Below are 17,280 nucleotides of genomic sequence, written 5' to 3' on the forward strand. Positions count from 1 at the left end.
ATTGCAGGTTCTATAGTTATCGTTCGGAAACTTATGGGTTCCACTGTGGCAAAATTTGGATAATTTATCTATGCATGTTAAAAATACCCCCTGTCCGTCGAAAAAATATCTATCTATCTATCTATCTCAATATCTCACCTACGTGTGAGGAACATGTGTTCTCCCAAGGACTTGTTTCTGTGGATGACGGTCGTATTTGACTTTTGACAAACCAAGCAATTAGATACAATACTAGCAGCCAATTGTGACATTTGGGGAAAAAATAGTACTGAAGAATTTGTTTAACGTTCTCCTGCGCTGCCCTGTGCGCTCTGTTTTGCTCTTCAGCTACTATTTCGTTTCGTTCGGCTTTATTATATATATGTCGCTAACAAATAATTTTGTCCGTGTGACGGAAAGTCGTAGCTGGAAAGTCATTTATTAGACTACTTCGAATGAAAGCCAGTACAGGCAATCCGCAAGAAGCGCATTCACTATATCTTGTTTGACTACATCATGAACTCTTCCAAGCAAAGTTTCTTTGTTTTTATGCCTTAAGTATCCCCAAAAATAATAAAAGTGCGAGTTGAATCCGATGGGCCCTCTTCTATCATTATCTGGTTTCTAAAACCATTAACTTGTGATCTGTGTGTCTGTGAAATTTCGCTATGTATTGTTGTTCTGTCTGACTGGGGGTCGTTTTCCAAAACGTAAATGGCCTGCCTGGAAAGTGCGTCCAAAACATAGTTTTCCTTCCTTGGCTTATAGAAAATGTTAGCATTGTGTTCGTCTATAAACGCCCTCCACCTTTTGATCTTAGCGTTTGGATTCCTGTCTGACACGGCGAACGTTAGCGGTTATAAATATTTAGGTTTTGGACACCATAAGAGATAATTCTAAGAGACTTTAAGGCCCAAACGATGGCCAAGCTTTCGCTCATTAGTTGCGAAATTAAGATCTCTATCCTGTAAAGTCCTCGAAATCATTGCCATCCTGAGATAAGACAGCACCCAGGCCAAGAGCTGAAGCATCCATGGTTAAATCGAAAGGTTCCTTGTAATCAGGATACAGTAACATTACATTCTCAGGCAAGGACACTTTTTAGTTTCTCGAAAGCAGAACATTGTTTTCATTAAAAGAAACTGATATCTTTTTTGACTGGCTGACGGAAACTTTTCCATTATCTCCCTTCAGAATGTCAGTTAGGGGTGAAAGGAGGGAAGTGTTAAGGGAATTCCCTTATAAAGCAGCGGTAATAACTGCCAAACCCTTAAAAGAACGAACACTGAACAGTCTATCCAGTACGGACAGACAAATGGACGGACAGACAGGACATGGGTCAATCAACTTCAGTATTGGTCCTTATCTAGAATATATAAACTTTATAGGGCCAGGAACACTTCCTTCTACCTGTTACATACTTATCAAAAGAATCTAGTATACCCTTTTACTCTACGAGTAACAGGTATAATTAAAAGAATTTTTTTCGTCAAAAGTTTATGGCTAAAATGAGAATATTAAATTAAATTGGTTTCGTTCTTAAATTGTACGATTACATCTAAAATCTTTTAAAAAATTAATAATTTAAAAATGATATTATTGATAGAAGTGTATATATTAAAATCAACGAATTAGGAAGATCGTCTGGATTATTTATGTTAATTTAGAATCTTTCCCAACGATCAGTGGATTTGGATTAAACCTAAATAACCTTATATTTAACTGCGAATTAGAAATATTTTTAATAGCAAGTTACGGCATATTATATTAACCCTGATATCTGTGGATCCATAATTGATAAAAAGTTGCAAATAAGCATATATTAGTACAGAAGCCAGCGCCCAAATATTGTTTTATTATCCGGAAACGCCCATTAACCGCATAAACCATGTCACTCAAAATATTAAGGATTATGTTTTGGTTTGACCACATATAATTTTTGGCGTCGTACCTCCTGCTCGCTTAATTCTGTAGAGTTCAATCGAATTTTCTGTTGATTATTTATTCTGTTGGCAGTATTTGGACTGGTGATAAAAACTTCGGATTTAAAGATGCTTGGGAGATGTCAAAGTTGGTCTAACTTTGCAGTGACGAATAACAGGTTCGCTTTATCCGTCATCACGCCATCTGAGCTTTCAACTTACTTTCTTACTTTTCAATTACTCGTCTTGATTATATTGATTGTTGTTTTTACTTTCTTACTTCTTCTTCTTAAGCGATGTAAAACGCCTATCGTTTTTTTCTTCCGTCAGCATACTTCGAGTCCAGTTCTCCGAAAGTGAGTTCGCCACGTTTTCAATACCATCAAACCGCAACCTTCGGTGTCGAGAATAATGCATTAAGTTATTTCCTGTTTGAGCCGCACGCCCGCTCTTTTTTAAGCTTTGGACACGTTTGGGCTAGTTGATGAATTCCGACATTCAAGATCTGTATGTCATTGTGGTATGGAGCTAGGGTCATAATGTTTAATTAATGTCCATTTTTGATACCACCATAATTGAGGTGCCAAGATGCTCGAAAAATATTCCACCAATACCCTACGCCCAAAAGAGTCATCCCGGCACACAAAGTCCCAACTATAAAAGAAATTAGGAACTACTTTGAAATCAAAAGACAAAAGCAACCAAAAACTAAAACTTATAAGAAAACAAAAGGCAAGATATCTGATAACAAGAATACAATTAGTACGGATAAGGATTTAGACTTATAAAATAATACAAAATATAATATATTATTCAAAATTATTTTAGTTCTAGTCAGCCTTAACCCTATATTCCTCTTTTGGATCCCTCAATAATTATAACCACTTACAAATAATATCCATTCAAGATACACTGCCACTCCACCAATAATATTTCCCTCCCTTTAAGCTCCACCCTCTACCACATAAACAACTCGAACAACACTTTTGGCAGAGTAACTGTCCTACTTCAGAACTAGTTAGAGAACAATAACAAACCCAAATCCCGCATATAAGCTTTGACTCAATCGCTGTAACTTTACAAATCAAATTTATTATAAATTTCCAACAAAATTTGGGGATCACATATAATAACTCTCGAGGAATCTTATTGCTTACATTTATAAACTAATCAGTGGTAATGGCTCCCCACCCACTTTTCTACACACCACACCTTCACCCATATTGACCTCTCTCGAGCTTCCCCTGAACTATAACTACAGTGGTATTGACTTTGGTCCCGCATAAAAAGTTATTAGTAAAGTAAATGAACTCAAATTTGTTGTGTTTATTCTTTTAATATTTATTAACAATTTCTTAAACAACGTATAAAAACTAACTGGTCTTATTGCTTACATTTATAAACTAATCAGTGGTAATGGCTCCCCACCCACTTTTCTACACACCACACCTTCACACATATTGACCTCTCTCGAGCTTCCCTGAACTATAACTACAGTGGTATTGACTTTGGTCCCGCATAAAAAGTTATTAGTAAAGTAAATGAACTCAAATTTGTTGTGTTTATTCTTTTAATATTTATTAACAATTTCTTAAACAACGTATATAAAAAAAAAACTAACTGGTCTCATTATGAAATAAAAACAAAACACTCGCATGTGCAATTAAATTTTTTTTAGGAGAACGGCCTACTGTTGTTGCTGGGTGGGGAGATCTCTTCTCCGGAGTCGTGTGTGGCTAGTGTAAGAGACAGCGCAAGCCATGTTTCCCAATTGGCTTGAGAGCTGCATTGTACAGAAGTACCTTGTACGGAGAACGGGCAGAGAACGGACATTTTTTAAACAATGTAGGCTTCTTGCTTTTAATTTAAGTTGGGTTCCCTTAGCTTCGATGAGCTTTCGCCAAGTCAAGATGGACTCCAAGATGTGTGTTTTCAGTTGTTTGTGGTATATGAATATTGTTCAAAGACGTGTTTGCGCTTTTGCTCGTTAACCTCTATGCGCCAATCTGCTAGCCATTTCTCTAAAAGCTCGATATGAGCTGATAACTGTTGCATTGCTCTTATATGGCACTTTGATCGACTAAGAATGGCAGTATCATCAGCAGATGTTGATGTTGTTGTGAGACTGGTTATTGCACGGTCTGCTGTGTAAATTATGTATAGAGTTGGTATTGGTTAAAGTTGGTACCTTGAGGTATTCCTGCTTCAATTGGATGGTATTCGGAGAGGAAGTCTTTACATCGTACTGCGAAACTTATTTGCACAAAGGTATGACTCCAGTATTTTATGGGTGTTCTGTGGAAGCAAGATTTTAATTTTATAAATTAAGCCGTCCAGCCAGAAGCGGTCGAAGGGTCTGGGCGGTCTGGGCGACATCCAGAAAGACTGCGGAACAATACTCTCGACTTTCAAATATATTACGTATCTCTTGCCATCAGGATGGTTTGTTTTATAAAATGTATATCCATAAATTTGAAAATAGTTTTTATTTGTTAGGTGTGTCTCTGATATAAGCATGGTGTCAATGCTCATACTGATCTAGGAAATGCGCGAGCTCGTATTTGTGCTGTGAGATGCCATTCGCAATCCATAAACATATTTTTAAGGAAACTATCTGTAACTACGCCCGATTCCCAACTTAACAAGAGGAAACGCTATAGTCGAGTGCCGCGACTATAAGATACCCGTTACCGTTTTACAAAATTTTAAAATATTATTTTGCTAGTGCAAATTCACAAGGCGCCACCTATTGTCAGAGGAAGTATGTTGAGTATGCTTATAGTGACGTCACTGCCCATGTGAGGCCTTATAACTTAATTTCTTTATAAATAGCGAAATAATGTTCCGATTTGAAAAATCTTTGGTAAATCGATAGGTATTAACAGAAATAAGTTACACAAGGTCAAACGAAGGCATTCATAATAATATTATAGACGCCACAGTTTTCCGCGGTTTGTGGGCGTCAGAGTAGGCGTGGCCGGATGCAACTTCGTGGAAAGTTGCAAAGGCATCTCCTAAATGCGTAATTCTAAACAAAATTATGTAGCTCTTATAGTTTTTGAGATTTTTGCATTTTTGGTTGTTCAGGTTTTGTGGGCGTTAGAGTGGGCGTGGCTTGATCCAAAAAAAAAACAATTCGCATTGGGAGCGTAATAGAAACCTACATGCTTAATCCGAACTTTCTATCTCTTTTAGTTACCGAGATATCAGCTTTTCTAGAAAATCCGAAAACCGTCTTTTGAGCCTTGTGGGCGTATAAGTGGGTGTGGCCGGATAGTGTTACCACTATAAGATGAGCTGCCATCTAAAGATTATACTTTTTGAGTTTCAACTTTCTAACTGCAATAGTTCCTGAGATTTCAGCAATTTTAGTTTATAGCGATTTGTGGGCGTTAGAGTGGGCGTGGCAGGATGCTGTAATAAACTTGCGCTGTCCCGGGACCTCAAGAATCTTCATGCTTAATCTCAACTTTGTATCTGCTATAGTTCCTGAGATCTCAGCGTTCATACGGACGGACGGACGGACGGACGGACGGACGGACGGACGGACGGACGGACGGACAGACGGACATGGCTCAATCGACTTTCGCTATTGATCCTGATCAAGAATATATATACTTTATAGGGTCGCAAACGCTTCCTTCTATTTGTTACATACTTTTCAACGAATCTAGTATACCCCTTTTACTCTACGAGTAACGGGTATAAAAAGCAATTAACAAGTACGGTCTCAGATTCACTCTTATATTAGTAACGGCACTGCCGGCGATACCAGGTCAACTAAAACTAATTTAATTATGCTGTATGTACATTAATGCTTTAGTCTATTTCTTTTGAGAGAGCGCGTCACTCTTATCTATGCCGTCGCTCTTCACTGCCGATACGGATCTCCACACCATCTAAGCATATTTGTGTTTGATTAATAGCTCCAAAAGGAGATTTTGGGAGTAAGTTCCTGTAGCGTTTGCTATATTGCTACCATTGTATTGGTTATAGGTACCAGCATTGATTCTAGGCCGTTAGGCAATTGTGTGTTTGCAGTTATGTGTTGGCCAGTAGTTTCTGGAGTCCGGTTCAATGTTGGTTGCCGCACTGAATTAGCAGTGGTTTGCTAACCTGTCAGCTTAGATGCGTATGTCCCGTTGTTATATCGTAACGCCTGTGCAAAAATAAACTTCCAGAGTTACATGGTTTCGAGCTGCAGTTATATGTTGGCCTAGTCGACTTTTCAACTCTTTATAGATAGAACAACCTTTGTAATTTGAAGTGTGATTTCCACCACAATAACATTTTTTGCCAGAGTGATTCTCCTTGTTTATAGGACAGGCCTCAGTTGAATATGCGTCCCGACAGGCAACGCAGACTGCGCGTAGTGTGCAGTAAGTGTTCGTGTGGCCGTATTACTGATAATTCATGCATTGCATAGGCTCATTCCGCTTATGGGGTTCCTAATCGGTGATCCTACGGTGCAATAGATATTAAAGGTGGGTGAACTTCATTGTTTTTCAAATGCACACTTTCAGGCTCCAATTCTACCTTGAACATTGGCTGTGGAACTTTATTTTTATTTAATACATTCCTAGCCTGTTTGACATTAAAACCCTTTTCTTTTAGTCCAGCTATAATCTCATAGATAGGAACTGTTGCTTCGATACCTTTAATAAGGTCAAGGTGTTTGGCCACTGATCGGTAATCTTGCTCGTCGTTCTGTTGTATTTTTGTTTTATTAAATTACCCCATTTTTATGGACTTTACATAGAATTTTTTTGCTCCAATTTTATTAATTATATTTTTAACCAATTCTGCACAGTTTGCCTGCCGTACAAAAATTGGTGGTTGCCTTAGGTGTTCGAGCCATATAATCATCATCTTTAGGGTCACTAAGTATAAAAAATCGGTTTCCTGTCAGCGCATTGTTTGGCACAGTGGCTACAGTTTTCTTGTTAACTTTTGATGCATTTGTTTTTTCGCTGATTGAGGGCTTAATTTTCTTTTTATTTGCACGAACCGATCGATTCCTGTTTGTATTAGTGGTCCGTTATTTTTTGTATTTCTGGGTTGCATATGGGCTACTTTGTCAGTAAGAGCTGACGAAACAGGAACTGCAGTTGATGTGGTTGTTGTTGTCGTTAGTGTCGAAATCACCGTAAACTCACTCGTAAACGAGGGCATTGTGCTGGTCGTTGTTGTAATTAGCAGATCATTGGTTATGTTGTAGGGGTCGGGGGACGAGCATTGAGCACTCCACGGGTTTTTTTGTGATGTACCGCTTGCACATAATAAGCCAGGAAAGAGCGAGCGTGCTTTTTCCGTATTCGCTTGCTGTGTTGCAGTTGTTGTTGGTTCTATTAATTCTTTCGCTCTTATGGAGAAATAAGCGTTATTTCTGATTGACGAGTGCCGACGTTCGCCTGGTTGTTGCTGCCGAGATTTGCTTATTAGGTTTTTCGAGAGAGAGATTCGAAACAATTTTTATGATCACCTATATTAGTAATTAGAACACTTTATATTGGACTTTTCCAATGCACATTAGCACAAGTACCCATGCGTACATTCTGAGCGTCTTTTTTCGAAATAGAATTCGGCTTTTGTGGTGTGTCTTATTCACACGGCGGAGCGATATAAAAACAGCTTGGCTTGAGTTTTTATTCCGCCACGCCCACTCTAACACTCACAATCCGCGGACATCTGTGGCGTTCATAATATTATTTAATTGAATGTCTTCGTTTGACCTTGTATAACATTTTTTGTCAATATCTATCGATTTACCAAAGATTTTTCAAATTGGAACATTATTTTAGTAGGTTATAAGGCTACACATGGGCAGTGACGTCACTATCAGTTACTACATGCTTTTCTGACAATAGGTGGCGCCTTGTGAATTTCCACTGGCAAAATCAAAATTTTTAAATTGTGTAAAGCAGTAACGGGTAACTTATAGTCGCCGCACTCGACTATATCGCGTTTGTTCTTGTTTTATTATAATTAATGGGGAATAGTGGTTATTCCAGCCTCATTTTTAAATACCAGTTTTTCTTCACCGCCGTTATATTTTGATACACACTTTTCTGTATCAATTGATGCTTTAATTTTTATAGAATAGAGTCTTAAACGGCTAGACCAGTTTTAATAAAACCATAAACGAGAAAAATTTATAAAAATTAAAAATTTAGGAAACTGAAAATTTATACAATTCATATGCAAGCCATTATTAGATTTTAGTTGATTACATATGTTTGCTCCAAACCGACCAGCAAAAGACCTGCTCGTTTGTGAATTGTAAGGAGAAAAAACTTTGATTCTGTCGACTCTGGCTCCAGAACAACGCACTGCGTATGACAGAATTATACGTGCAATAACAGAATCCATTTTTTTTAATTTTGCGAATTCCTGTGACGTTTTGTGGTTTCAGTTCCTGCAGAATAATTTTGTTGTCGATGTTGCGGAGATCAATGGTCTATATAACTACATTTGAGAAGTTGAGAGTTTTGTATTCGCTTACTTCAACGGAAAACCCGTGGAAAGTGGTATCTTTTTTGAGTTTTTAGTGCTTGTAGAGTGTTTTTTGTTTTGACAAATAATGATCCTACTTTTGTTACTGAAAAATGAAATCAATGTAACCATGTGTGTCCGCTATAGAATCGTAATTGCATTGACCGATTTTTATGAATTTTTTTGTACGTGTTCAAGGGGCTCTGGGTGTGTTTAGAATCATAACGGAAAAATTCGTTAACATTAAAAATAAGGAAAATTGATTGAAAATTTGGAAAATTGATTAAAGTTAGCAGCTCTAATCAGCTGTGCCATTAGGCTCTAGCTCTTAAAAACTGGAAAACTCTTTTGAATGGTGGACGAACAGCGCATTCCGCATTGCAGCTACCATTAAATTTACAACACACATGCTCCAATATGCAACATCAACAAAAACTCTGGAATGGGCAAAGATCTTAAAACGTGTCAAATTATTACATGGGACGAACGCACAATGTCTCACAAGAAGCATTGGAAGCGCTTGATCGTACACTGCGTGATATATAATATGATTAACTTAATAAGGGACCTTAAAAGATACCAATCTTTCTCTTTTTACAGTATATGATATGTTAACAAACAATATTATTTCAATAATTATGCCCGTAAGTCGTAGAGCAAAAGGGATATTGTTAAAAGACCGACCTTAAGTAGGCTAATTATTTTTGATATGGATTGCTAACAAAGGCGATCTAGCCTTGACCGTCCGTCCGTCTACCGGAACACACTATATAAGTTACCCAATAAAAATAATATAAATAAATAATATTCAGATTATAAAAGCTTATATTTGAAGTAATCACAGTCATTTATTAAATCTTACCAACTCAACCTTAAATGTTGTTCAACCCAATTATTGTAAACCCAAATACTACCCTTTACCTTAATAGGTTTAGGAAAATAAATAAGTCAAACTTAATCAATTGTTTTATTACTTAACGGATCCTTGCTTTGACGACACGAGTGAAAGTGAGAAATAATATAAAGGTCGGTACAAAAATAACTGACGCCCAACAACGTTACCTACTCACGCGATACGAAGTTTAATGCACTTACAAAAGTACTTGCACTCGGTAGTGACAATTAATTAAATAATTAATATAAAACAAAAGTGCAGTGCATCAAATTGTCAGACAAAATACAAGAAAATTTTTTACGAAAAATAAAAACAACGTGAAAAACAAAAATTCTCCACCTTTCAAAAAAAAGAGAACGAAAAATTTAAAAACTTTGTGCAAATAAAAAAAACGAAGACAGCTACGGTAACAGTGAAGACACAAAATACGCCAAGAAAAATTTTTTTTCAACGAATAAAAACTTCAAAAAAAAACAGGAGGAAACGCTATAGTCGAGTGCCGCGACTATAAGATACCCCTTACTGTTTTACACAATTTTAAAATATTCATTTTGCTATTGGAAATTCCCCAAGCGTCACCTATTGTCGGAGAAAGCATGTTGAGTAACTGATAGAGACGTCACTACCCATGTGAGGCCCTATAACCTAAATTTCTTCATAAATAGCGAAATAATGTTCCGATTCGAAAAATTTGTATCAAATCGATAGATATTGACGAAAAAGTTTTATACAAGGTCAAACTAAGGCATTGCTTATAATATTATGGACGCCAAAGTTTTTCGCGGCTTGTGGGCGTAAGAGTTGGCGCGGCAGGGCCGTTTCCGACCCTATAAAGTTTTTTTCAACGAATAAAAACTTCAAAAAAAAACAAGGGGAAACGCTATAGTCGAGTGCCGCGACTATAAGATACCCCTTACTGTTGTACACAATTTTAAAATATTCATTTTGCTATTGGAAATTCCCCAGGCGTCACCTATTGTCGGAGAAAGCATGTTGAGTAACTGATAGAGACGTCACTACCCATGTGAGGCCCTATAACCTAAATTTCTTCATAAATAGCGAAATAATGTTCCGATTCGAAAAATTTGTATCAAATCGATAGATATTGACGAAAAAGTTTTATACAAGGTCAAACTAAGGCATTGCTTATAATATTATGGACGCCAAAGTTTTTCGCGGCTTGTGGGCGTAAGAGTTGGCGCGGCAGGGCCGTTTCGGACCCTATAAAATTTTTTTCAACGAATAAAAACTTCAAAAAAAAACAAGGGGAAACGCTATAGTCGAGTGCCGCGACTATAAGATACCCCTTACTGTTTTACACAATTTTAAAATATTCATTTTGCTATTGGAAATTCCCCAAGCGTCACCTATTGTCGGAGAAAGCATGTTGAGTAACTGATAGAGACGTCACTACCCATGTGAGGCCCTATAACCTAAATTTCTTCATAAATAGCGAAATAATGTTCCGATTCGAAAAATTTTTATCAAATCGATAGATATTGACGAAAAAGTTTTATACAAGGTCAAACTAAGGCATTGATTATAATATTATGGACGCCAAAGTTTTTCGCGGCTTGTGGGCGTAAGAGTTGGCGCGGCAAGGCCGTTTCCGACCCTATAAAATTTTTTTCAACGAATAAAAACTTCAAAAAAAAACAAGGGGAAACGCTATAGTCGAGTGCCGCGACTATAAGATACCCCTTACTGTTTTACACAATTTTAAAATATTCCTTTTGCTATTGGAAATTCCCCAAGCGTCACCTATTGTCGGAGAAAGCATGTTGAGTAACTGATAGAGACGTCACTACCCATGTGAGGCCCTATAACCTAAATTTCTTCATAAATAGCGAAATAATGTTCCGATTCGAAAAATTTTTATCAAATCGATAGATATTGACGAAAAAGTTTTATACAAGGTCAAACTAAGGCATTGCTTATAATATTATGGACGCCAAAGTTTTTCGCGGCTTGTGGGCGTAAGAGTTGGCGCGGCAGGGCCGTTTCCGACCCTATAAAGTATATATATTCTTGATCGTTGCAATAACTAAATGCATATTTTGCTTAATGAAAGAGTAACACTTATGTTTGTGTTTTGAATTACACACTATTTTATTATTCAAATTATAACGAAAAATGTTCAAAAACGAGGCCTATAGCTGCGTTTTACATAGGAAAACCGGAAAACTAAGAAATCTTACATCAAAATGTATTCCTTTTTTATGGGTTGGCAAAAATATTAAAAGTTTATATTTTGGTTTTTGTATTTTGTGTGTAAGCCATTGATTTCTTAATAGCTTTCAAGCCTCTCGGCATCAATTCCACTAAATTTCGATACGTTTCTTTGGGAATATTCGACCATTCCTCAAGAAATACCTTTTAAAGATTTTTTTCCTACGAAGTCGTATCTTGCCGGAGTTTGAGCTTAAGGTTGGCCTCAAAATTTCAAATGGGATTGACGGCTGGGCTCTGCGGATGCGTTTGAATTAAATTTGTGCCACAACAGCCACATTTTAACTTTCCAACCGTGTTTTTTAAGTCATTGTCTTGTTAAAAAATGAAGTTCCGCTTTCTATCTATACCCAATTTAGCAGCACTGGAGTGTAGATTTTCTTTCAATATTTTTAAACATATATCAGCCTTTATCAGGAGTGCCTCGAGCTGACTACAGCCACAAAATAAATAAAACGACACTGCCTCCACGTTTAATCTTTGGTTTCGCAGTTTTAACATTCAGTTCATCACAGTACTTTCGACGCACTTTTCCACTTCTATCGGACCCGAAAATATTAAATTTACATTCATCTCTAAATGTTGCCTGTACTCAAAATTCCGGTCTTAGTAGGAAGGTAGCAGAGGAACACGCCATGATATAGGTTATTTTTTGTACCGACCTTTATATAATTATTTCTCACTTTCACTCGAGCCCGTTAGGGCAAGAATCCGTTAAGTAATAAATCAATTTGTTAAGTTTCACTTATTTATTTTCCTAAACCTATTAAGGTAAAGGATAGTGTAATTGGTTTTACAATATTTAATTAAAAACTTTTTCGCCTACCCGATAGTTCCTATAGCTCCTATTTTTGTTTACCTGGTCAAGCGTCTTCTCCTGTGCTTGGTGAATTTTCTTACTACTTTCCCTATCGAATGAAGGTATCGGAGTTTTCGCGAACATTTGTTTTGATGGATGGCGTTGGTCTTTTGCCATGGAACAGGTTTTGCAATTTGATGTTATTTCTGTTGCTAACCGACGCATTTTTGGGAAAAAATAGTCCCTAAGAATTTGTTTTACATTTTCCTGTGCTGTTCGGTGGGTCCTGTTGTGTTTTGTTATGACAATTTCTTTCTGTTCGGTTGAGTCCGTTATGTCCTGTACGAAGTTTTTCGTGTGCTTAAAAGAAGTGCTAGGGAAGGACTCTACTAGTCGGTGCTGGATAAAAGCTAAGGTTGGTAGGGAGCAATGTATCGCGTTTACTATCTCCGCGTTTGCAACATCTTTTAATGCTTCCATCAGATTTTCCCGGTTGGGGATTTTGATTATGTGTCTGACTTTGCTTTTAAACAAGATTAATATATCCACCGATAAACCATTTCCGTCCTCAATTATTATTTGGTTTCGGAAGCAGTTGTTGGGTTGTCAGTTGTCTCGATGGTGTATCTTAGGGACTATTCGCTATGGATAGTGGCTACGTCCGATTGTTTTCCGTCCTCTAGGGTATTAATGTTTTGGCGAGATAATGCATCTGCCACGAAATTTTCTTTTCCTGGTTTATAAACCAGTTTTGCACTATGGTCGTCAATACTCCTTTTCCAACGCTTTAGCTTTGCATTGGGATTTTTTCTGAGACGGCAAAAGTAAGTGGTTGATTATCGGTAAAGATCTGCAACCCTTTTGCTCCGTATAAGTAATTCCGAAGGTTTTTTAGGGGCCCAAATAATGGCAAGGAGCTCTCGCTCATTGGTTACGTAGTTTTTTTCGCTATCACGTAGTGCGCGTGATATCATTGTAATTGGGCGGCCATATTGAGATAGTACTGCCCCTAGTCCGAAGCCTGATGCGTCCGTAGTTAAGTCGAATGGCCTCTTAAAATCTGGATATGAGAGCAAAACTTCCTCCGATCCCAAGATTTCTCTCAGTCTGTCGAACGTTTCTTTCTGTTCTTTGATTATGTTGATATCAATCTTTCTCGATTGAGATTTACTAACCTTCCCATTTTCTTCCTTTAGGATGCTTGTTAGGGGTCTTGCGATGTTCGCGAAGTTTTTAATGAAGCACCTATAGTAGCTTGCTAGCCCCAGAAAAGATCTGAGGTCAAAAAGTGTTTTTGCTGGGGGAAATTCCTTAATAGCTTTTACATTTCAGGTGAAGTTTGAAGTCCCCCTTGTGTCACTATGAATCCCAGGTACTCGGCGCTCTTTTTAAAGAACTTCGATTTCTCTAGGGATACTCCCATACCTGCTTCTAAGAGTTTGGTTAAAACCCATCCACGTCCTTGACGTGGTCCTCTTTTGTTTTTGAAAATATGATAACGTCGTCTACGTAAACGTAGCATATTTTTGAGATTCCCTCCCTTAGGACGTCATCAATAACCTTTTTTATTTTTATACCCGTTACTCGTAGAGTAAAAGGGTATACTAGATTCGTTGAAAAGTATGTAACAGATAGAAGGAAGCTTTTGCGACCCTATAAAGTATATATATTCTTGATCAGGATCAATAGCGAAGTCGATTGAGCCATGTCCGTCTGTCCGTCCGTCCGTCCGTCCGTCCGTCCGTCCGTCCGTATGAACGCTGAGATCTCAGGAACTATAGCAGATACAAAACTGAGATTAAGCATGAAGATTCTAAAGGTCCCGGGACAGCGCAAGTTTATTACAGCATCCTGCCACGCCCACTCTAACGCCCACAAATCGCAAAAAACTAAAATTGCTGAAATCTCAGGAACTATTGCAGATAGAAAGTTGAAATTCAGAAAGTATAATCTTTAGATGACAGCGCATCTTATAGTGCTACTACTATCCGGCCACACCCACCCATACGCCCACAAGGCTCAAAAGACGGTTTTCGGATTTTCTAGAAAAGCTGATATCTCGGTAACTATAAGAGATAGAAAGTTCGGATCAAGCATGTATGTTTCTATGATGCTCCCAATGGGAATTGTTTTTTTCTGATCACGCCACGCCCACTCTAACGCCCACAAAACCCGAAAAACCAAAAATGCAAAAATCTCGAAAACTATAAGAGCTACACAATTTTGCTTAGAAACACGTATTTAGGAGATGCCACTGCAACTTGCCACGAAGTTGCATCCGGCCACGCCTACTCTAACGCCCACAAACCGCGGAAAACTGTGGAGTCTATAATATTATTATGAATGCCTTCGTTTGATCTTGTGTAACTTATTTCTGTTAATATCTATCGATTTACAAAAGATTTTTCAAATCGGAACATTATTTCGCTATTTATAAAGAAATTAAGTTATAAGGCCTCACATGGGCAGTGACGTCACTATAAGCATACTCAACATACTTCCTCTGACAATAGGTGGCGCCTTGTGAATTTGCACTAGCAAAATTAATATTTTAAAATTGTGTAAAACAGTAACGAGTATCTTATAGTCGCGGCACTCGACTATAGCGTTTCCTCTTGTTTCATCTCCGTTGTTTGTGTGAATAACGTTTCCAGTAAAATCGAGATTCGCATTCGCTTGTTTAAGCAAGTCGAAGTCGATAATACCATCGAATTCTCTAAGGTTATTTAGAATAAAAAAGGGTGCTTTTATGTTAAACACCGAAACTAAGCACTTTTTAACTATTTTGGTAAAGCCATGGATTGACTTCCCTGTAAAGGGTTTCTCCGCTGCCACTATGCCTTTCAGCTCCGGGATCGGAGTAATGTAATTTTTTGAGGTACGTGTAATGTTGGGGAGCAGGGATTTTAATCTAAAAAATTACACGAATCTTCTTCATCATCTATTTCAGAGGAACAGGCTTGAGCAACGGTGTCATAATCTTCGTTGTCAGATTTCTCCTCTGGCATGAAGTTTATCTTTTGTTTAGTTGACTGCCCTTTTTGCCATGCTGTGGGCCGAGTAAATAGCCTTCTGGAGGGGGGTCGACCTCCATTGGCTCTGGTGCTGGTTGACCCTGATAAGTTCCCGAGTTTGTGTGGGGTCTCTGTCTAAAGGAACCACTCTGATTGTTGGTCCCTTTTTGGGTTCTAATAAAGTGTCGCTGGTTGTTCAACTTGTGTGTTTTCGCCTTATTATGTCCGGCAAAAGTGGCCGCAAAAGCACTTCTTTCGTTGCTTGATTCGGCTTCCTGTGCTAATGCTAAGGCTGATGGCAAGTCCGGAGGTTGTGCCGGAAAAACAACTATTTTTAGGTGTTTTTTTTTAACCCAGATATGAACGCATGTAAAGCGTACAAAAACCAAAATATAAACTTTTAATATTTATTGCCAACCCATAAAAAAGGAATACTTTTTGATGTAAGATTTCTTAATTTTCCGGTTTTCCTATGTAAAACGCAGCTATAGGCCTCGTTTTTGAACATTTTTCGTTATAATTTGAATAATAAAATAGTGTGTAATTCAAAACACAAACATAAGTGTTACTCTTTCATTAAGCAAAATATGCATTTAGTTATTGCAACGATCAAGAATATATATACTTTATAGGGTCGGAAACGGCCCTGCCGCGCCAACTCTTACGCCCACAAGCCGCGAAAAACTTTGGCGTCCATAATATTATAAGCAATGCCTTAGTTTGACCTTGTATAAAACTTTTTCGTCAATATCTATCGATTTGATAAAAATTTTTCGAATCGGAACATTATTTCGCTATTTATGAAGAAATTTAGGTTATAGGGCCTCACATGGGTAGTGACGTCTCTATCAGTTACTCAACATGCTTTCTCCGACAATAGGTGACGCTTGGGGAATTTCCAATAGCAAAATGAATATTTTAAAATTGTGTAAAACAGTAAGGGGTATCTTATAGTCGCGGCACTCGACTATAGCGTTTCCCCTTGTTTTTTTTTGAAGTTTTTATTCGTTGAAAAAAATTTTATAGGGTCGGAAACGGCCCTGCCGCGCCAACTCTTACGCCCACAAGCCGCGAAAAACTTTGGCGTCCATAATATTATAAGCAATGCCTTAGTTTGACCTTGTATAAAACTTTTTCGTCAATATCTATCGATTTAATAAAAATTTTTCGAATCGGAACATTATTTCGCTATTTATGAAGAAATTTAGGTTATAGGGCCTCACATGGGTAGTGACGTCTCTATCAGTTACTCAACATGCTTTCTCCGACAATAGGTGACGCTTGGGGAATTTCCAATAGCAAAATGAATATTTTAAAATTGTGTAAAACAGTAAGGGGTATCTTATAGTCGCGGCACTCGACTATAGCGTTTCCCCTTGTTTTTTTTTTGAAGTTTTTATTCGTTGAAAAAAACTTTATAGGGTCGGAAACGGCCCTGCCGCGCCAACTCTTACGCCCACAAGCCGCGAAAAACTTTGGCGTCCATAATATTATAAGCAATGCCTTAGTTTGACCTTGTATAAAACTTTTTCGTCAATATCTATCGATTTGCTAAAGATTATTCGAATCGGAACATTATTTCGCTATTTATGAAGAAATTTATGTTATAACTTATAATACCTCACATGGACAGTAACGTTACCATCAGTTACTCATCATGCTTTTTCTGAAAAAAGGTAGCTCTTTGTGAATTTTGACTAGCAAAATTAATATTTTAAAATTATATAAGACAGCGGCACTCGACTATAATAGCGTTTTTTTTGTTTTATTAGTGTATTTGGGAATAATTTCCTCCATTCATTCAGCTTGGAAAGCTAATTTATTGAACTCTTGCAAATATTGCATTTTATTTCGAAAAAAATGGTTCTGGCCACAAACGTTTGACTATTTGGAAGAAAATGTTTGATGTGTTATTGCCGATATACGGCCTTAAATTATTTATTTATATTT

Source organism: Drosophila eugracilis, unplaced genomic scaffold (assembly GCF_018153835.1).
Source record: "Drosophila eugracilis isolate 14026-0451.02 unplaced genomic scaffold, ASM1815383v1 contig_718, whole genome shotgun sequence".
NCBI classification, from domain to species: Eukaryota; Metazoa; Arthropoda; class Insecta; order Diptera; family Drosophilidae; genus Drosophila; species Drosophila eugracilis.